Raw genomic sequence first — 14,477 nt, 5'->3', positions numbered from 1 at the left:
TAAAGAAAGTTTGAAATAGTCTGATTGCCTTCCTCCTTATTTTTGTCTAGAGTTGCCCAAAACACAAACGGAGTCATTGAACGAAAGAAATTACTGGATGGACCCTAAAGGGAAGGCCAAGGCCTTAGAATTGATTGGAGGATAAAATTTTGTTCTGAGCTTCTTCATCCTTTATGCAAGCAAGAACAAGTTGGCAGGCTTTTGAGGGAGTATGTTCTGGGGGTATTTCAACGCCTCTGAGAAGTGGTAGTATCTATAGCAAAAAGAAATTTTCTATTAGTGAGATAAATGGGAATGTAAATGAGACAGACTTCCTTCAACTAGCAAGAAAAGCACTATTGCTATGAGTTATAATCTCGACCTAGGTGTTGAGCTACCTACTTAAAAACTATCAGCCCTAGAGCATTATGATAGTGAGGGAAGCTGAACTCCAAGGTCATAAGTTTCAAGCCAGGGATTCCGTATATCCTTTTTGTGAAAAGGGTGTGTGTTTTTTTAATCTACATTTAATAACATATCTACAGCAGAACAAAAAGTTTGAGAATCCAATCAGTCTTGATAAATGAAGTGTTTAACATGATTACAATAATACTATTGATAATAATCATGTTATAAATGAAAGGAGACTAGATAGTGAAATATGTCGTAAAGCTTAATATTGCAAGACATTTGAGAGGCTAGATCTTGTTACCTGCATCTATCCAAAATAGCCAAACAAATTGTTAGCCTTCATGTGTATTATAGGTGTCCTAAGATCTACCACATGTTATAGATGTCACCCAAAGATCCTCAGAATAATTAAGCTATAGTTGGGTCAAGTACAAAACAGATGGAGTGAATCCATTAGGTTGTAAAGTTAAGGCCTAGGCTTTGGGCAAAGACTCGGGACCCCTTTACTAGAAGTCATTATTAGTACACACGTGATTCGCATACAGGCAAGTACTCAGAAGAGTATGTGGCTTACGATAAATGCAAAAAAAAGACACAAAGGTAGATGCTAATTCACTATCCTAATGGATTTTTTTCACAATGGTCCAACCATAATGTACGTCTATTGTGCTTCTGGTCATAGATCTGCCACTGTAATATACCAATCTCAAAAGGTTATGTATAAGTTCCAAGTATAAGTTCCAACAAGACCCCTCATGAATGGGTTAAGTAATCATAGAGAGTTATCCCAGTGCTGGTCATAAATCAATTTAGCTATACGGACATTTAATAATAGCATATGTTAAATATCCGTTGTTGCCAGATATGCATTAGGTCATAAAAATGGCTATTACATAAGTTAACAATCCATTGTCTAATATGCAATAATGCTTAACAGTAGCCATGTTCAGACCAGTAAATCAAAAGGTTTTTCAAAGTTTTCATGCGGGTCACCCAACAACAGATGCATATGTCAAAGCATTAACCCCCAAATAAATCGTTACAATCATCATCCCATACACACTTAGCCATAACCAGAGTCGCCTTGCAAATATCGAAGAACCAAGACCATCATCGAGTCAATAGTAGCAAGATGTGTATGCCCTCAAGGTCACCAAGACCCAAATAAATCGTTACAATCATCATCCCATACACACTTAGCCATAACCAGAGTCGCCTTGCAAATATGGAGAACCAAGACCATCATCGAGTCAATAGTAGCAAGATGTGTATGCCCTCAAGGTCACCAAGAAATATCAATAATAATTGATGTAAGAACCCTATGTTTATGCACTAATAGGGAAATCAATCACCATGTTTATTTATATATATATATATTTATTTATTTATTTATTTATATTTATATTTATATATTTATATATAGACATATATATGTATCTTTAGGCTATATATATTTTAGCCAACACACACATATTGTTGAAAATCTATTAGGCTATATGTATTTTAGTATCTCTCTCTCTCTCTCTCTCTCACACACACACACACACATGTATATATTAGGCCATATGTATTTTATTCCATTTTTATAGCCTAATATGTGTGTGTGTGTGGCTATATATATTTTATTATATATTTAAATATATAACATAATATATATATATATGTATGTATGTATGTATGTATGTATGTATGTATGTATGTATGTGTGTGTGTGTGTGTATGTATGTATATGTGTACGTATGTATATATGTATGTGTATGTGTGTGTGCATGTGTGCATGTGTGTATCAATCACCACACACACACACACACACACACACACACACATATATATACACACACACACACACATACATATATGTATATATATATATATATATACAATATTTTAGGTTAAAAGAATGGAATGAAATACAATAGAGGATTTTTAAACAATAAAAAAACAAAAAATGTAATTACAATTCCCCCTCTTGGCAACCCTAAAGATTATGATGGTCAGAGAATTATTTGCATTTACATTCTACTTAAATGGAATCAAGCGGACATTATCACATAGGCCCACTTATTCACGTTATCAATCCTCGGCCATGGCTTTGGGGTTGTCTCAAATCTTATGATTGCCCATTTTAGAAGGGATCATGAATATGAAACAAAAGTCTTCTTCTTTATGGGAGATGCCGATTGATACAATCAGTTAAGTACTGAGGCTCCATCATGTCCAAATAGAAAACCAAAAACTAGAGTAAGAAACTTGGAACTAAAGCTAAAGCTAGGAATGTGAAAGATAACCATTTATTGAAAAGAACCATTTTAGTTGTTAAAAATATGAATGAACTTGCAATACACATAAGGACACACATATACATACGTGCGTGTGTGTGCACCTACACATAGAGTAAGAAACCATTTTGTTTTTTTTTAGTCCACCTTCTGTGGGTAGTTTCTCCTTTTGAAGATTGTGGAAGAAGGAAAATAGAGAGCGCACACACACACACACACACACACACACACACACACACACACACACACACACACACATCTTCTTTCGAAACCTTCTAAAGATTGTGAAAGAAGGAAAATAGAGACCCCACATAGACACACATCTTCTTTTAAAGGGTGATCCCTAAACATCTCTCTCTCTCTCTCTCTCTCTCTCTCTCTCTCTCTCTCTCTCTCTCTCTCTCTCTCTCTCTCTCTCTCTCTCTCTCTCTCTCTCTCTCTCTCTCTCTCTATCTATCTATCTATCTATCTTCGTTATAATTTATGAAAAACTATATTCTTGATTCTTTATTTCTTTATTTGGTTTTTGTAGATAATCACTTCTTGAAAATATAATCCATAAATGGTATAAATTTGACAACACTGGATTGAAATTTAGCAAATACTCAGAAGTTATCATCAAAATCAAAAGATCAATATATTTTTATTACCCTTTAATGTTAGCATGGCGCCCTCTTTAAATATCGACCAAACTGTTTTGTCAAATAAGGATGTCGATGATTTGGATGTTGTTTATTCTACTCCATTAGAACGAGTTAATTTTCATGCCACTAAATAACTCACACGATAAATATCACCTTTGAGGGGTGCTACTAATAATATAGAAAAACATGTGCGTTCAAGTCAGGAGCCGTCTGTGTGCCCCTACCAGTAGGTGATGATGCTACAACTAGGGAATACTTAATTAGAATATGGATGGAAGTCCATGGATCAAGAGTGCCTACTATGGAAAAACATTAAGAGAAGACATGGAAGCTTCTTCTAAGGCTATTATTACTAGTAATGCTCAAATTCAACGTGATATAAAAGACATGCATGGTGTTGTAGATCATGTGGATAAATGCAAAGAGATCTAGTATGTGTAGTAGAGATTGTAAAGAACAGGTCAATGCATTGAAAGAGTAGGTCTATATTTTGTACGATGAAGTCAACTTGAGCAGGATGAAAGCGATTTATGAATAAAATGACTAATACGTTGGAGTTCTTTATGCCTCCTCAACTATCCACTTGCTATATGGACCACTTTTTTGGGGGGGTTCAAGCTACTTTTTGCATTGACATGCATTGACATGCAAACTCTCTTGGTGGTATATGTTGGAGCGCTTTGTGCCTCCTTACTGTTAACTTTCTATATGTATAACTTTTTTGGGGGGGTTAGGCTACTTTTTGTATTGATATTCAAAGTCTCTTGATGATATAAATTACCTAGATTTCTATAAGGTGACAAAGATAGTCAAAAGTTATTCCATCTCTTTCTTTGTTTTCTTGTCTTTGTCGTTCCCTTGCTCCTAAATGTGCATGCAAGCCTTTGTTATTGCCTTTCCCGTTAGCCATGTCCATGTAAATGAATGTGCATGCAATTTTAAATATGTAATGTCATGTGCATACATAAGTAATTATAGTTTTTAATACACAGACTGACACAAATATATACACATACACTTGGATAATATGTTTGTGTATCTATGAATGTGTGGGAATAGTAGATGAGCATTATTGACTTAGTTTTGTTATCTAGTGTGTAAGATGGTAGCATGAAGGCAAAATGGATTATTGGAAGTACATTATACTTTATGTTTAGCACGACTTGAACGATGCTGTTTCTTGGATGTCACATGCAAAGCATGTTGTAATGTTGCTAGAGAAATAACAATGCTTAAAAATCAAGCATCTAGGTTTACAGAAGGAAGGGTGGAAAATGTTAGGAGGGGAATACATGAATGTAAGTACAACATGAGTGTAATACTCAAACCTAGAATGTGCCAGTACGGACTTCTACACAAAGAGTTGGAATAGTTGATCCAAATTAATATATATTTACTCATTTGGATGTCACATGTAGAGCATATCACAACATTTCTACACAAAGAATAGTGGTTAGAAATCAAACATCTAGGTTTATTGAACAAAGGGTGGTAATTATTTAGCAGAGGAGCAAGTGAATATAGGGATCAACCTGAGTGTAATAATCAAGGCATAATGTGACATATGGGCTTCTAAACAGAGAATAATAGTAGTTAATCAAGCATCTACATTTACATAAGAGAATAATAGCAGAGGAGCAAGTGAACTTGAGTGTAATAATCAAGGCATAATGTGACACTATGGGCTTCTAAACAGAGAATAATAGTAGTTAATCAAGCATCTACATTTAGATAAGAAAGTATGTCATGTGTTAGAAGAGGAGTAAGTGCATGTAGGGATCAACTTGAGTGTATCAATCAAGCTTAGAATGTGACACTACAGAGTTCTATAGATAGAGTAGTAATAGTTGATCCACATCAAAATAGTTTCACTCATTTGGAAGGAAATAGAGGTTCTCATTACTTAGTTTACATATGGAGCATGGTTTACGGATTAGTGATGATGTGTTGGGGTCAAGAGTCCCGTGTCTTTCTTATTTACACCCTTCTGTCCAAGCTTACAAAATGAAATATGGGATAAAAGAGAGTCATGGGGTGGCCCTACGCAAGCTTGCATGCGCAAGCTTGCATGAAGAAGAAGAAGAGGAAGAAGAAGAAGAAGAAAAGAGAGAAGAAGAATAATAACAAAGGAGGAGAGGAAGAAGAGAGGAGAAGAAGAAGAGAGAGGAGAAGAAGAAGAGGAAGAAGAAGGTGAAGTAGAAGAAGAAGAGAGGAGAAGAAGATAAAGAGAGGAGGAGAAGAAGAAGTACATATTGTTTAGAAGTTACACCCTTTGAGTACTGATCAATTCAGAGAGGCACTATCAATGGACGTAAAGAGAGTTTCATGGTTAATGATGGTGAAATGCACAATTTGTTCAATTATGCATTAATAATAAAAAAAGGCTTAAGCTTTTTGAGATCATCGCTATATGGTTCCTTTAGCAAATAGTTATGACCAAACTGTTTGGGATACAATGGCTTTAGATGTGCCCTTAGCTCTGTAGGGATTTGAGACTCGGGTAGATTTTCAGATTATGCTCTTGGCTCAGGGCCAACATTATTCTAGGCTATGTGGTTATTTCACTTAAGTAGGTTATGTCATTAATCATCAAGACAATAGTCTTAAGTTTATGCATAAGGGTAGGCATGTTGTTATGCATGGTGAAAGCATGATGTGTAGGTTATACCGATGATTTCTTCCATGGAGCTACGTTGTTTAAGACCATCATTATATTCCAACAATTATTAGCTCGACTTACCCACAATAAGTCCTCATCTTTACCTAATAATTATATTTTTAGTTATTTTCAAAGTGTTTTAAATTTTCTATTTTTCTTAACCATTCAAGTCATTTATTTTTACCAGAACCTTGGGGAAAAAAAGTTTATATTCCAAATTTGCAATTCATGATGGATTTTACATTTTTGAACTAACTTATTAACATCTTGATCTTAGTGTTGCAATTTATTTTGTAGAAACAAAGTGAGTCTCGGATTTATTCAATTGGATTTGGGTATTACTCATTGGTCTCTGAGTATGTCCGAGGTATTCCATGGTCTATGAGAACATTTGAGCCATGCCTAATCAACCTCTGAGCCATGTTTAGACCTCTGAGTTTTACTTCACAAACTATGCCAATTTTGGCCAAAACTAGGGTTAACTATGTGTTAACTAGCTATGTGTGCTAGTATAATGTTAGGATTAACTATGGGTTAATCGGCTATGTGCACTAACATATTTTGGTCTATACCAGAGTTAACTATGTATTAACCAGCTGCGTGCACTGGTATAATATTGTCAAGATTAACTGTGTGTTAATCTGTTGTGTGCACTAACACTTACAATAAGAGGGAATGTTCCTCTTTGGTCAAACGGGGATGCCTATGCGCTCATTACTTACACATGGGAACGATTAATGTGTTTAATCACCTGTGTTGATATTTACAATCGAAGACGGTTGTTTTCTCAACCAGGAGGACTATCACAAGAGTGGAATTTTTGATATTTTATTACCCAATCCTTTTGTAAAAGAAAGCTTGTAGAGCAGACTTGAGAAAAAATAGCCCTATCTCTATTTTTGGAATTAATAAGCCTATAAATACTCAAGTGGGGATGATTTATGGCACACACTTGGGGGGGTAATTGGAACCCAATCCTGTGTCTTCTCTCTAGCTCATGTGTTTTCTATTTTGCATGCTTTTTGAGGTCTATTGTTTGTGTTATAGATATTACCTACCTTTCTTATAGTCCACTTCTTTGCATGTTTGTTCTAAACCAATTAAAAGGAAGTCACTGTACATAAAATTGTTTGCATCGACGTGAAGATCATTAGTTACAAACCACTTTGTAAGAGTATTTTTCTTATTCTTATCCTCCTCAACTACATCTCACAACTCATCATTATTATCTCAAAAACATCACATTATTCTTATCCTCCTCAACTACATCTCACAACTCATCATTATTATCTCAAAAACATCACGTTATTTTACAACGGTTGAAATGGATCTAGACCAAAGATCAAGAAATCAACACATAAAGTCCAAATGATGGGCATGAAACACATATGAGAAATACATGAGATTATTTTACAACGGTTGAAATGGATCTAGACCAAAGATCAAGAAATCAACACATAAAGTCCAAATGATGGGCATCAAGCACATATGAGAAATACATGAGATTATGATAAAAATATAAGAAATCCATAAGCACATGTAGTAGCAAAGGAGGTATGTGCATAAGGCCTAAGTGATTCAACCTCTCACCACCCATGAGGATGGCTATCAAGCTTGCTATGAGTCCTAGATCATGAAAGGCCATCTCCAAGAAAGGAGCCAAGAGTACATGTAGATGTCCAAGATATGAATGACTAAAAAAACCCTATAATGAACCGCCCATGGCCCATTATTTACATGTTTTGGACCTTAGCTTATGCTTCATTACAAACCATCCCTTCCAAAAGATTTTGTCCTCAAAATCATATGAGATATCTACAATTCAACATAGCCTCAATTGAAATCAATTGGAAGCGGCCCCAAATATCTCCAAATGTAAGGAAGTCAATGAGTCTTCACTCCAATGCATATGTGTGGGACTGTTATGGCAGCCCTTGTTGTAGATGAAATATTTGAAAGATTCTTCATAAAAACTCCATGAAATAGACTGAAAATGATGCATACACTTAGCCAATCATGTACTGCATCATATTCTTTCATTGTGATGACCAATAAATCTTGTTGGAGTAGAGCATCAACCCTAGCAATGGACCTCACCAAAACTATCCAAAACTTATAGCATGCATATAATCCCAAGTATTGCCCATTTTCTCCATACAAATCATGCATCTTGTTCAAGCAACACCTTCCTCAAGTATGCCATGTTGTTGAACATACTCTAAAGATTGCCACAAGTAGCCTCATCCATGGCCAATTGCTTCCAATTCTTCAATGTTTCTATTCCTCAACTCCCTTGTCCTCTTATCCACAATCCTTTCCAACTCATATATGATCTCCCCTTCTTCATGGGTGGTATCTCTTCAATATCCTATGGAAGAGTTTCCAAAAACCTCTTAAGGTTGGACACATGAAACACATTATGAATTCTTGTAGAAGAAGGCATATTAAGCTTGTAAGCCAAGTCACCCACCTTCTTGACTACCATGTATGGACCATAGCATCTATGGGCTAATTTTGGATTGGAAGATACTTTGAGGATGATATGAAGGATCTTAGGAAGCTTTAGTACAACATAACCATCTTCTTCAAACTCCATCTTATGCATATGCTCATCTACATTTGCCTTCATGACCTCTTGAGCCTTCTTCATGTTGTCCTTGCAAAGTTGAAGAAGCTCTCTCATCCTTCTAACTCTTCCTTGGCCAAAGTATTAACCATTTTATCCTCATAAAAGGAAATAGATGGCACATGAACTTGATACCCATAAAGAGCCTCAAAATTTGACATCCTGATACTCAAGTGCTTGCTTGAATTATGGCAAAATTCAACAAGATAGAGCTGCTCATCCCAAGATGTTTGCATATCATGACAACACTGTCTCAAGTAAACTTCAAGCCATTTGTTTGTGCACTCTGTTTGCCAATCCATTTGAGGGTGATAGGCTATAGATAGAGTGATTTGGGTACCCATGTTCTCATATAATGTCCTCCAAAAAGTACCCATGAACTTGGTGTCCCTATCACAAACTATGCTAAGTGGAAAACCATGTATCTTGAATACATGTTCCATGAATTGCTTGGCAATGTGAGAGGCCCCATAAGTGATCTTTGAAGCATTGAAATGGGCTTATTTGGTGAGTCTATCCACCACCATAAATATTTTATCCCATCCATGCTTTGTCCTTGTGATAGACCCGTAATGAAGTCCATAGAAATGTGAGTCCATTTTCCATCCGGAATAGGCAAAGGATGAAGCAATCCACTTGGAAGTTGATGACTATCCTTATTCTTTTGGCAAGACACACATTCCAACACAAACTTCTTGACATCTCTCAAGAGGGTCTTGATGACGTGCCCTTACATAACTCATTGTAGGCCTTGGGCCATACCTCCTTTGAGCAATGCTGCAAGAGTGCTATGGATTTTGAGAACAATTTCAAGGGACCACGTTCCCGAGAACTCCATGAAGGCACATCACAACCTTCGTGCAAAACTACCAGCACAAAGCTTGATGGGAAAAGAAAGGAGTCCACGTCATGACAAAATGTAGAGCAATTGGCCGCTGCTTTAATGTAGCAAAATACCCAACCATGGAGAACCACCAACCAAGGTCGGGATCAGGGAGGTCAACCCCATCTTTATCCTAGGAGAGAACTTGTACCGTGCCCAACCTGTCAAGCCAACCATACTGGCACAGAGTGTCCACATCTGAGACCCCGCCCTAGCCTCTACTGTACATATTACATGAAATGGGAAAATCATGAGGCCTCCAACTGCTATCATCAAAAAATTGCCTTAGCTAGAGCTCTACCTCAAGCATTGCCCGCTAATCCTAGGCAACAACCCCTAGCCTTGCCAGCACCTGCACTTAAAACTAGGAAGATTAGTTTTGGGCCCTCGATTCTAAATGGGCGGTCGGACATTGTAAATATGAGCTCATGTATATAAACCATTTTATGGAATACGAAAAGGCACAATCCCATTTGTCACATTGGAGTTTGCCTTCTCTCTCTCTCTCTCTCTCTCTCTCTCTCTCTCTCTCTCTCTCATTTGAGCTTGTGGTTGCATGTTAGCTTGTGTTCTTGATTGCTTGCATGTTAGATTGTTGGTGTATGTAAGTAGGGATGGTAATGCTCTCCTTTCTCTTCTTCTCTACCTTCTCTTTGCTATCTACCATGTCCCTTTTGCATGCTAGTTGCATGACGTAGAGGTTGAGCTCTCCATAGATCCCTTCTTCTTGCTCTCTACCTAGCATTTGGATCTCTTCTTAGGTGACACAAGAAGAGGTGGAGTAAGCCCCTAGCAGCTTCACATCAAGGAGTTAACCCTCATAGGGTTGGCCAAGTGTAACTCTCAAGACTCGACTCTTGCATGCATCTTTCTTCTCTTCGTTATCTCTTGTGTGCAAGGTATCATGTTATCCTTAACAACTCTACACATGGTGCAGCATCAACACTTCTTACATTTGCACTGTCTGTTACCTTCACTGTAGGTGCATACTAGCTACTCATCTCGTCAGACATCTCTGCTTACTCGCATCTCATGAGTGGTAGGGTTATAAGATCTATAACCTTTCTGCTCCATAGCATAACCCCAATAAAGATGCATTTCTCTATCTTTGGATCTGGCTTTGTTCTCACTTCATCTAGAGCATGCACATATGCAATACACCCAAACACTGTCAAGTGAGACACATCCGGTCTTATGCCTGTAAACTTCTGTTCAGGTGTCATACTATGAACAACTGCAGTGGGTGTCTTGTTCATAATGTACACAGCAATTGCTACTGCTTCTACCCAAAAATAATGTGGCATATTCTTTTCAGGCATCAAGGTACGTGCTACTTCTGCAATGTGCTTGTTTTTTCTTTTGCATCACCATTGTGTTGCGGATTATACCTACATGTAAACTGTCTCTTCATTAACTACTTCCTCAATCGTTGAACTCATTGGAGAAATATTATCCCCCACCATCTGATCTCAGGAATTTTATTTGCATGCCTTTTTCCTTCTTTACCAAGGCTTTAAATCTCTAAAAGTGAGCAAACATCTCACTTTTGTCCTTCATGAAGTAAACCAACACTTTCTTAGTGTGGCCATCAATGAATGTAACATAATACCTGCAACCTGCAATTGTTGCAGTCTTGGCCGGTCCCCATACATCTGAATGTATGACATCTAATGGTCTTGCACCAACATGCTTTTCATGTGGGAAAGCATGTTTGGCCTGCTTAAGGTGGCATGCTTCACATACTTTGTGCATACCACCATCAACCTTAAACTTTAGCAAACTTGCAACAATATTTTGGGCCTGCATAGACTTCAGTCATTCTACATTCACATGACCAATGCGCTTGTGCCATATGCCAATATCTGCAATGACACATGTTTCATGCGTAAACGTGGCTGCCTTTACTTCAGGCATGTTCACATCCAAAGTAAACATCCTGCCATTTCTGTTACCCTTTACAACCAAGCAATCCTTATTTTTAAAGTCTTCCGTAAAACATCCTTAAGAATTAAACCTCACTTGCATACCCTGCTCAACCATCTTTCCAATAGAAACCAAGTTCTTTGTAATATTTGGAACATGAAGTACATCTACAAAGTACTTCATTTTGCCATCCTGCATAGACAATAACACTTTAACAACATGCACAATGGGATGCACAGTATCATCACCTATTTCTACATAACCTGGTTTTTCCATTTTGTGCATGTCTCTAAACCACTCAGAGCATGACTAGTCATGTGGTTAGAGGCACCAGAATCCACATACCATGTATCTTGAAATCCTGACATATCTCTTGTTATGAAACTGAGCATGTGCTACATCACAAACAGTTGCTCACTTCTATCTCATCACCTCCTAGTTTACTAGATGATGCATAGTTGCATTGCTGTAACTTTCCACTTTTAAAGTCATTCTGCTTTTTATAGCAGTCCTTTGTCATGTGCCCTGCCTGGTTCCAATCCTTAAATGCATTTATGTCTGCTAGAGTGGCATTCTCTTCAAACAACTCAGGAGGCTCCTCATTGTCTCCTTCGACATAGTCCCAAAATCATTTCCCCATAAGGAAATTGGTCATTCTGAACTTCCAAGCATGGAAGTTGTTCTTGTCCGACTTCTCACTGATAATCTGATTAATTCTGTCAGACATGTTTTCCTACAACAATCAAAAAACTGCAACAAACAATTTATGTATACAACCTGTAACGTAAGAGTATCTTCTGTGACTACTGTAGCAGTACTTCAGCACAACCTGTAGATCACCAGATCTGACCAAAGTACATGTACATACGCCCAATGTCAACAATACATGTGCAAACAGTCTGCACTCCCAAGATGCACTTATGCACTTCAATAACCAGATTTCGACCAGAGACAGTTCTCAACCAAAACTTCCCGAAACTTTCGAAAATACGTTGTAGTGACAAAATGGAGACCAAGACCCGCCCAAAACACGATTCTGGCTGCAAAACTTCAGTACAAAAGTACAAAGTATTGCATACCACACAGGCACCTCCAAGCCCGTGTATTGCTTCCTTGCTTTCTTGTTCTTTCCTCTTGCTTGCCTCCTCACACAAACCGGAGTTATGATACCATAAAGAGAATGTGGGGAAGAGAGAGAGCTTAAGTTCCTTGCAAGCAAACACACACACCACTACAAGAGAGAGATAGATGGCTGAATTTTCTTCTATCTTCTTCTCTTCTCTACAACCATATAACTAAAAGATAAGAATACATACATAAAGGAAAAGTACTCTCCTACAACAACAAACAAAATGGTCGGTCTATAGTGTGAACTCCATTATATGAGCTAGTCTTATAGCTATGCCATAACTCTAGGACTCCAAAGTAGCTGTTACACAGCCTATCATCCATTGGCGGCATATCGACCATAATCTCACCAACCATGCCAATGACATAAGCGCGGAAGCTGTCACCCACGCGGTTCATCAATGTCTGTAACACTAGTTAAGCTCAATATCTCAACACCCCCCTTGCGACACAGTTTTTGGCTATGTGACCAAAGCCACCACATCTAAAGAAGCAAGCACCCGAAAATGGCTCAAATTTCAAGTTCAGCTCCAACCTACCCATTTCTCCTAAGTCTATCTCTATGGTCTTGGGAGTTTCCACCATAGTGTTCCATGAAATACATATGTTATTGACCTGACGACCTCCAACATCATCTTTTGGCAAATACAAAACCGGATGAATGGCGCTAGCGATCTCGCTCAACGCAAGCCTCAGCCAAGGGGGCAAGATTACTATCTCAACCCAAACAGGGCAGGCTTCTATCACGCTTTTATTTACATCAAAAAGAGGATTTAAAGGCATTGTATGCACTAGTCTATGACCCATGAATAGAGGCACGCACCCTTGCAAACAGCTCAGAAACTGTTTGGCCTTTAGTAAACAAAATATTGAAAAAGCTCTTTCCTAAATAAAAGACCTGAGAGACCACCCTATCATAAAAGATGTCATCTTGTAGCCATTTACCAATGTTAACTTTAGAGGGAGGCTTACCAGAACAGAACACAATACATTGCACAAGGAGAAGAGGCCAACTTGACTCCTAACAAGGTTAGGAGAGACTTTCAAACATACCTTCCTATCTTTCGTTTGAGCCTGTTGAGGCTGTGCGTTGAACCTCTGTTACCCAGTCCAATAATACCCTCTTGTGCTCCCTCTCCTCATTGTTCTGATTGCGCAGCCATTTCATGTCCTCAAAACTCTCCACCCCTAGTCCCCCCCAGCCCCCCACATAATCTCATGTCTGCTACCGCACCCACGTCCCCTCCATGTATGCAAGCCTCGTCCGCCATCACTCAACTGGCGTACGAGGACATGCGCCCCACACCCATGAAGTAATAATGCCCACGTCCACCCACACAAGCGTCACTATCTTCTAAGATCGCTCCCACTCGCCTCCAAAACATCTCTCTTTTCCTTACCTTCTCTTAGGACATGCACATGGACAACTCAAAGAATCACCTTCTATACAAACTACAAAAAAAAAAAAATCTAAAAACATGCAAAAACTATATGCTTGCATGTCAATGCCAAAGTGGCTCTTGATACCACTAGCTCTCTCAAGCATCTCCTCCATACAAACGTCGGGCGGCTCACCTTCCAACCATAGCTCCCGTGGAGCACACTTTGGACCATGAGGCCAACATTGCGACCATGATCTACACCAAAATTATGGTGCCCCACCCCTCCGAGGTGTTTGCTAGAACCAAGGTCTAGGCCTTGATTGGGTCATGATCCCCCCTTTGAGATGATCCTCAAGTCACCTTAAAGAGTTCAAGTTCACAATAGAGTAGTTAAAGCTCACAAGCTTTCATACCGCCCTACACGTAAACCTAGCCTAAACATTTATACATGCTAGCCTAAATATACATGTCAACTGTTAGGACCCATAAGGAGGGGAGGGTATCTACACTAGGACCGCCTACATGTCAACTGTTAGGACCCATAAGGAGGGTATCTACACTAG

The sequence above is a fragment of the Cibotium barometz genome, chromosome 57 (assembly GCF_041138505.1).
Source record: "Cibotium barometz isolate CiBa-2024 chromosome 57, ASM4113850v1, whole genome shotgun sequence".
Lineage (NCBI taxonomy): Eukaryota > Viridiplantae > Streptophyta > Polypodiopsida > Cyatheales > Cibotiaceae > Cibotium > Cibotium barometz.
Note: the sequence above shows the minus strand (reverse complement) of the source record.